This window comes from Triticum dicoccoides, chromosome 2B (genome assembly GCF_002162155.2).
Source record: "Triticum dicoccoides isolate Atlit2015 ecotype Zavitan chromosome 2B, WEW_v2.0, whole genome shotgun sequence".
In the NCBI taxonomy this organism is placed as follows: domain Eukaryota; kingdom Viridiplantae; phylum Streptophyta; class Magnoliopsida; order Poales; family Poaceae; genus Triticum; species Triticum dicoccoides.
The window spans coordinates 642,219,395-642,226,998 of record NC_041383.1 but is presented as its reverse complement, the minus strand read 5'-3'; the positions used below and the strand labels follow the sequence as shown (position 1 = coordinate 642,226,998).

Here is a 7,604-nt window from a genome sequence, read left to right as displayed (position 1 = left end):
TGACGCGGACAAGGCCAGAGCCACCGGAGCTAGCTACCGAGCACGGCAACGTGCTCCACACCTCACCAGGAACCTAACACACACACTAGCTACCCCTCCCGTGCCCCCTAACGCCAACCCCGACCTCGCCCGAACTCTGGCCGCCGCCTCCCTCGCCGCTGCCGACGCCACAGCCAACCCCAACTCCTCTGGCTTTCTCCATTGGATGCACACGATCTCGAGCTCCCTGTAGAACCCCTCCGCGCATCGAATGGGCGCCGGAGCAGCCATTCCGGCGAGCCACCGCCGCGTCTGGTCGTTGCCGGCGGTTAGACGCCGGTGGATTAGCCGGGTTGACCAGGGATTTGACCCCCCTGGGTCACTGACGTGTGGGCCCGTCCCCTGCTAACCTTTGGATAAATTAATAACTAAGTTTAATTAAGCCACTGACTCACTGACATGCGGGCCCGGGCCGACTAATTAAACTAGGTTAGGTTTAAATTATATTAGGATTAGCCGTAGTCACTGACCAGTGGGCCCCACTGGTCAGGTTTGACCCGAGCCGGCCCCTGTTGACTTGCTGACGTCATGCCAACGTCATGCTGACGCAGTATTTGTTTCTGGAATTAAAATAAATCAAAAATGATTTATAAATTCCAGAAAATAGCTAAAACTTCTAAAAATCATAGAAAATTAACCGTAACTCCAAATTAAATAATTTATATATGAAAAATTATCAGAAAAAATCAAGGAATCCATCTGTACCATTTTCATGCATGTTAGAACAACTTATCACTACTGTTTAGGACAAATGAAGTGAATGGCATTTGAATAATCACATATGGAGTTTGAATTTGAATCTTGTATTCAAACCAACTTCATTTAATCTGTTGCTAGTTGCATTAGCCCAAAACACATTCATTTTTCCATGTCATGATCATGCATCATATTGTGCATTGCATTGATTGTGTTCCCTTCTGTGTTGCCGGTATTTGTCCGCTCTCGATAGACGTGATACCGCTGATGTGATCGTTGACACTGATGAAGACTCAATGTTATCTTCAGAAGTGCCAGGCAAGCAAAACCCCCTTGTTCATTCCGATAAAATCCCACTCTCTCGCGCCTGCTCTCTTACTGCATTAGGACAACATCGATTCAACTGTTATTTGCTGCGGTAGTTGAACCCCTTTATCCTTTGCATGACCTGTCATTGCCACAGTAAATAGATGAAACCCACTAGCATGAGTAGGAGTTGTTTGAGCCCTGTTGTGCCTACTCATTCATGCTTGTTTGTCATGCCTGCTATTGCTTAGAGTTGTGTCAGGTCTGATTCATCGGGAATGAATCAGAGGTGTGTGAACATGTCCTACGGTGTGTGAGCTAAGCGTGTGAACACGATTTGGTAAAGGTAGCGGTGAGAGGCCATGTAGGAGTACATGGTGGGTTGTCTCATTGAAGCCGTCCTCAGGAACTGAGTTCTGTGTTTGTGATCCATGATTCAGCTACTACCATACATTGGGCCCTGAAATATGACCCCGCTCGACTTCTTATTCACCCTTGTCCTCTGTCCAGGAGTTGCAAATAGTTTCTGGTGTTTGTAGTATGCTGGAGGCCGTGGACAGCGCTGACCATAGGGGTGGGCTGTGATGCGGTAGGCACGTGGCCGGGTAAACCGGGCGCCCGTTTGGTGTCACGGAACCCTGTTCACATCGTTTGGGGCTGTGAGTGAAACTCCGGCCGGATCTCCTCATGGATGGAACCCGAATAGGCGATAAACCTGGACTAGAGACTTGAGTGTTTAGGTAGGTCGTGGTCTACACCCACGTCGGCTTTCGCTTGAAGTCTGCCGAGCACATGTCGTGTGCAGACGCTAAGTGGTGGAAACATGTATGAAGAAGTACACCCCTGCAGGGTTAACATCATCTATTCGAAAAGCCGTGTCCGCGGAAAAGGACTTCTGGGTTGCTTATATCAGTTCATAGACAAGTGAAAGTGGATACTCTAAAATACGCAAGATAAGCGTGAGTGCTATGGATGGCGTTCTCGTAGGGAGACGGGAGCGGTTCCATAGTGGTGTATTGGTTGGTGAATATGTGGACTCGTGTGCGCCACCTCAAAAGAGTTACTTGCAGTCGTAGTTCAGGATAGCCACCGAGTCAAAGCTGGCTTGCTGCAGTTAAACCCCACCATCCTTTTGTTGATAATGATGCATATGTAGATAGTTCTGATGTAAGTCTTGCTGGGTACATTTGTACTCACGTTTGCCTATTTTATGTTTTTGCAGAGAGACTTCAGTCTCACTAGTAATTCCGCGTGGTCTTCGACGTTTAGCTTGTTACCTCAGCTACGATCTTGTGCCTCGGCAGGATTGGTAGATAGTCAGGCTTCTCAGCCTTTTTCATTTATAGATGTCTGTACTCAGACATGTTAAGCTTCCGCATGTGCTTTGACTTGTATGCTCTGATTGTTGGGTCATAAGGCCCATGTTTGTAATATCTCGCTCCTCGGAGCCTATTGAATATTTACTTGTGTCGTAGAGTCATGTTGTGATGCCATGTTGTATTTGCACATATCGAGCATATTGTGTGTATGTTATTGAAATGCTTGGTATGTGTGGGATCTGGCTATCTAGTTGTTTATCCTTAGTAGCCTCTCTTACCGGGAAATGTCTCCTAGTGTTTCCACTGAGCCATGGTAGCTTGCTGCTGCTCCGGAACACTTGGGCTGACCGGCATGTGTCCTTCTTCGTTCCTGTGTCTGTCCCTTCGGGGAAATGTCACGCGATGAATACCGGAGTCCTGTTAGCCCGCTACAGCCCGGTTCACCGGAGTCCTGCTAGCCCAGTGCTACAGCCTGGATTCGCTCGCTGATGACCGACACGTTCGATGCTGGGTCATGGATGCCTGTCCCTGTAAGTCTGTGCCACTTTGGGTTTACGACTAGCCATGTCAGCCCGGGCTCCTTATCATATGGATGCTAGCGACACTGTCATATACGTGTGCCAAAAGGCGCAAATGGTCCCGGGCAAAGGTAAGGCGACACCCGTGGGAATACCGTGCGTGAGGCCGCAAAGTGATATGAGGTGTTACATGCTAGATCGATGTGGCATTGAGTCGGGGTCCTGACAATTTCTTTCATTCTAAGCATTGGTTTATCGCCCCCCTCATGTTCAAATCCTGGCTCCGCCCCTGTTTCTCCATCTCTGAGCACTTCATATTTTATGAGGGGTGTGAAAGAACAAAAGTTGTTGTACGGGGAGGATGTTCGACCATTTGATCTTTTCAGTGAAAGATAATATATCAACATACTGAGTTGATACCAGGTGCACTCGGATTGTGTAACAACCCTATGTCGAGACTCGAGAACTAACCAAAGACACTGAGGATGCACATAATCAAATCATTAAACAGAAAAAGTAAAGTTGTGGCCTCAAAAGTCATGCCAAAGTGCAACATGTGATCGCAAGCCAAGGATATGTTGAGATCAAACCAACATGTCCTTTGGTTTTAGTACAATTGTGGGAGAAGACATCAACATGTAGGACTGACAAATCAATATCTTCATCTCACATTCGCAGTTAATCCCATAAATGGCTTTGCATCCTTCTATCATGAGTGTCTAGCTTGTAATAATATATGTGATGTTTCAGAAAAGAGAATAGTTATGTCGTGCCAACAATTTCATTTTGTCAAGATGATGGGTATTTAGCATTCTACACCAACATATAAATGATAGCTTGTTGAACTATATGTATCACATTTGATCACAATCATAACTCTTACTTGTCCATCAAGAAAGGAGAAGGTCTGCACTACCACACTTCTATGGGGAGAAAGGTGTGATTGCACCCGGGTGCCCCTACACCCTCATGGGCCCCTACACCCTCATGAATAGTAAATTCAAACAAATGAAACTTTGGGACATCAAACATGGCAAACATTTGATATAATTGCAAAGGTTCAGCTACAAATAACATTCGAGGAGCCCTCACCAAAAAAAACACTGCACAAAGTTTATGTGCACTTTTCAGTAGTCCTTGATGGATTCAACCACTAAGGGTTGGATGATGGGTTTTCACTCCGAAGAGCAAGTCCAAGCAATACTTGCAACAAAAGAACCTGATACTTTGGACAAAGTTATGGATGTGTGCATCACAATGATGCAGAGGCCCGGGGTCAAGCCTCCTTTTTGGAAGAAAACAAAAACTTTGGGCACACTTCCTTACTTTTTCCCAGAATATGGATTTAAAGGCATAGTTTGCTTAGGTGAACGAGACAACGCAAGCATACACAACAGGTAGATAAACTTACCAATAGGTGAGATTCCTGGCCAACCCATCATGTGAAAGGTACGCCATACAGTGAGTGTGCCCTTTGACTAATTTTTTCGCATTGTATCTCGGGTTAAATATCACCATTATCATCATGTATAACCAATGAAAATTAAAATTAGAGTTGTCACCTCCAAACATGGTTTTCACTTTCAGTGAGTTTCGATAAAATTCACTGAATTTCACTAATTCCAGCAGTCACTGAAATATTTATGTTTTAGCAACTTCATTAGTACACATAAATTCAAGTATTCAAAAATAATTCCAATTTTTTAATTGAATTCAAGTGAATATTTCGCCCCTTTGTCTGAAATGCAAACTGAAATCACTGAATTTCACAGAATTTCGGTTGGTGCTGAAATTTTTCTGAAACTGAAAGTGAAAACCTTGCCTCCAAGCTTGACTGCTTGAGGTCCGTCACTAGTAGAGTACCACAAACGGAAGTCACCATGTGCTTCCAACGCCACTTGCCATGCCCCGACCGTACGTCGTGCCTCCCAGCTTTGACAATGCCAAACGCATGAAATGAACACCATATACTCAGTAGAACCACTCGTCGTACTAGTATAAGGCACGCGCACGATGAGCTTAGCCGAGTTCTGCTATTTATTCTCTGTTGGGCTAGCTAGGCAGAACAGCCGACAGCTTTTGTTCATCCCCGTCGGGGAGCCTGCCGCTTGTTTCTACACAAGATCAATTAGTTATAGAACGGCAAACTTAGGGCTGTTCGGAGTCCCTCCTGCTCCGTAACTCCGCTCCCGGAGCAGCCGGAGCCGCAGTTTAAATTTACGGAGCTGGGAAATAGGTACTCTGTGGATCTTTGAATCTGGCGGAGCTGGAGGCTTCCCGAACAGCTCCTTAAGTGAGGAGGAACCGAGGAAGGATTCAGAGTTTGAAGTATGGATGGCAGAATATTACCCGGAACCGGTGGTAGGGAAGTACACGTTGCGGCCGGCATACCTGATGCAGGTGACGGTCAGCACCGAGAGAGATGCAGCCTCGATGGTCCGATCTGGAGCAGAGAGAACCATCTGGGGAAAACGAACTGGTGCACCATGATGCCGGTTGAAGTCAATCACGACACGAGGATCGACAAAATCCGCCCCAGAGTCGGAAAGGAAGGCTATCTTGGCCCTCCGAGTCCGACTAGTCCAGGTCCAAACCCGGCCAGCGGCCCCGTTGCCTCCATATAAAATGCTCACTTCCGCTTCGTAGGTCTTACCCGAAACAACCCCAACCCCAACCCTGTGAGCCAGAGCGAGAGCGAGACAAGGGCGCGCAGCGCGGCGATGGGAAGCACCCCGGCCACGCGCCACGCCGCGAGCACGGTGGGGGTGCAGCAAGGCTCTCACGTGTTCGAGGTCGCAGGGTACAGCCTGCACCGGTCGCTACTACACGGCAGGCCGGCAGCTACGCAACGTCGGCCGCGTTCTCCGTCGGAGGCTACGACTGGCAATTTCGGGTCTACCCCTGGGGCGTGTGTGACCTCGATTATTATAGAGACTACGTGGGGGTGTTCCTCGATTTATGCAGCGACCACAGGGACGCTAGGGTGACGGCGTCCTTCAAGTTCAGTCTGGTGGACGTCACCGGATCTTCGCCGCCGCACACGATGACAAAGACTCGCGAGTTCGGTTCCGGCGGCACCAGCTGCTCCGGCGATTGGGTGTTCAAGAAAAGGAGCGAGCTGGAGGCGTCGCCTTACCTCCGCGACGATCGCCTCACCATTGAGTGCGCCGTCACAATTGTCGAGGATGAGAAATCGTTTGTCGAGGAGGCCCCGCCATCGGACATCACGGATCATCTTGGGAAGCTGTTGCAGGGGAAAGAGGGGACCGACGTGATTTTCGAGGTCCAGGGAGAGGCCTTTCCCGCCCACAAGCTGGTGCTCGCCATGCGGTCGCCGGTGTTCAAAGCAGAGCTGTTTGGCGCCATGAGAGAGAAGGACATGAGCCGTATTACCATCGACGACATGCAGCCCGTTGTGTTCGAGGCCCTGCTTCACTTTATATACACCGATTCACTGCCTGCCATGGATGATCTTGGGCGTGATGACTATAGAGATGTTGTCTGCCATTTGCTTGTCGCGGCAGATCGGTATGCCATGGAGAGGTTGAAGCTTCTATGTGAAAGCATCCTCTGTAAGAACATCGACGTGAAGACGGTGGTGACTACGCTGGCTTTCGCTGACTGGCACCATTGCGGCAGGTTGAATGATACCTGCATTCGGTTTATTGCCGCTTTGGATACACGAGGAATGGATGACATGATGACAAGCCAAGGGTATGTTAAGCTCAAAGCAACATGTCCTTTGGCCTTAGTTGAATTGTTGGAGAAGACAAGTAGGCTCGCCAAATCGAAGTCATCAGTTCAAGTCACTACCAGAATAACTGGCGATGCCGACGGCCAAACCTATGCCGACGGCCCCCGTCAGCATAGATTGGCCTATCCCGAAGGCCCAGCCCAGGCCGTCGGCATAGAAAATCCGTCGGCGTATATCAATCTATGCCGACGGCCCCCGTCGGCAAAGTTCAACCGTCGGCGTCGCTAGAAATATGCCTACGGTGGCCGTCGGCATAGAGAAGGCCGTCGGCATAGCACGTGGGCCCGGCTACCCGGACGGAAACGGCCTTCTGACGGCGTCAGTCTACACCGACGGGCTAACGGCGGCCGTCGGCATAGACGCCACGTCATTGATCCGCGTCGCCCGCCACGTCATCAATCCGCGTCACTCGCCTGTCCGTGGGGTGGCAAATCGGCCGTCGGCATAGGTCTGGCCCATGGATGTTGCCACGTCATGGATCCGCACCCTTAGGCACGTCATCGATCCATGGCCGTGTGCGCAGGTATGCCGACGGCCTTGCCGTCGGCATATCTCTATTTTTTATTTTTTTTTATTTTTTTATTTATATTATTTACTTTTAACTGTTTTTTTCACAATATAAATGTGCCTTATCTAACCAAAAAAACATACCCAGATGGTATATCGATTGCCCCCCTCATGGACGTTGCTATCGCCGCGCAGTGCCCCACAGCGACGCCGGAGATGGGGGGCACACACCGGAGCTGCGTGCCGGGTGCCTGCGCTAGCCACCACGCTTCCACAACCGTAGGAGGGCCCAAAGCAACACCTAGCGGCATTGCTACCCTCCAGGTACACCCTCCCGTCTAACCGGGCCCTCATACATGCGGGGCGGTGTGGTGCCATGTCTGAAGAGGCAGGACGGGGGCCCTGGGGGATAGCAATACCACCGGAGCGTCGCACCGGGCCCTCATACATGCGGGGTGGTGTGGT

At 49.5% G+C, this 7,604-nt stretch overlaps 1 pseudogene; it reads left to right on the top strand.

The window, feature by feature from the left end:
• Positions 1-5,598: 5,598 nt before the first annotated feature.
• On the top strand, positions 5,599-6,860 carry LOC119361077 (annotated as a pseudogene).
• The last annotated feature ends 744 nt before the right edge of the window (positions 6,861-7,604 follow it).